Here is a 534-nt window from a genome sequence, read left to right on the forward strand (position 1 = left end):
CACTGGATATTAATATTGTATTTTTAACATACAAATGTCCCAGAAAAATATGAGTTTTTATTTTTGAAAAAATATATATATTATCCGATACAATATGCTCCCAATGTCGTATAAGCATTATTTACAGGTACAAAGAAACAGGCATCTGCTTGTTTGGAATCTCATTTCATGACAGTGGAAATTTTCAAGGAACAGTCAAGAACATGCAAGTATAATAAGAGTACATACTTCATATACACCTGGACTGATAAAATAAACAACACGGGAGCACGTTTTTCCGCTGCTGGATGTTCGAAACACTGCAAATCAACATCATATAAGTTGATTTAAATGAACTGCATGAAAATGAAGAAAGCTGAGACCTCTTTGGATTATTTGTTCCAAAAAGAGCAGAAACTTCCCCTCTGACTTCTGTTGTGCGAAGAGCGGCATTAAACAACTAGTCCCTGCTAATCTGCAGGTAGAGAAAACTCATCATGAGCACCAGCTCAAGACGCGGAGCTGGCAGCAAAACAAAGAAATGCACTACTCACG

The sequence above is a fragment of the Triticum dicoccoides genome, chromosome 3A (genome assembly GCF_002162155.2).
Source record: "Triticum dicoccoides isolate Atlit2015 ecotype Zavitan chromosome 3A, WEW_v2.0, whole genome shotgun sequence".
In the NCBI taxonomy this organism is placed as follows: domain Eukaryota; kingdom Viridiplantae; phylum Streptophyta; class Magnoliopsida; order Poales; family Poaceae; genus Triticum; species Triticum dicoccoides.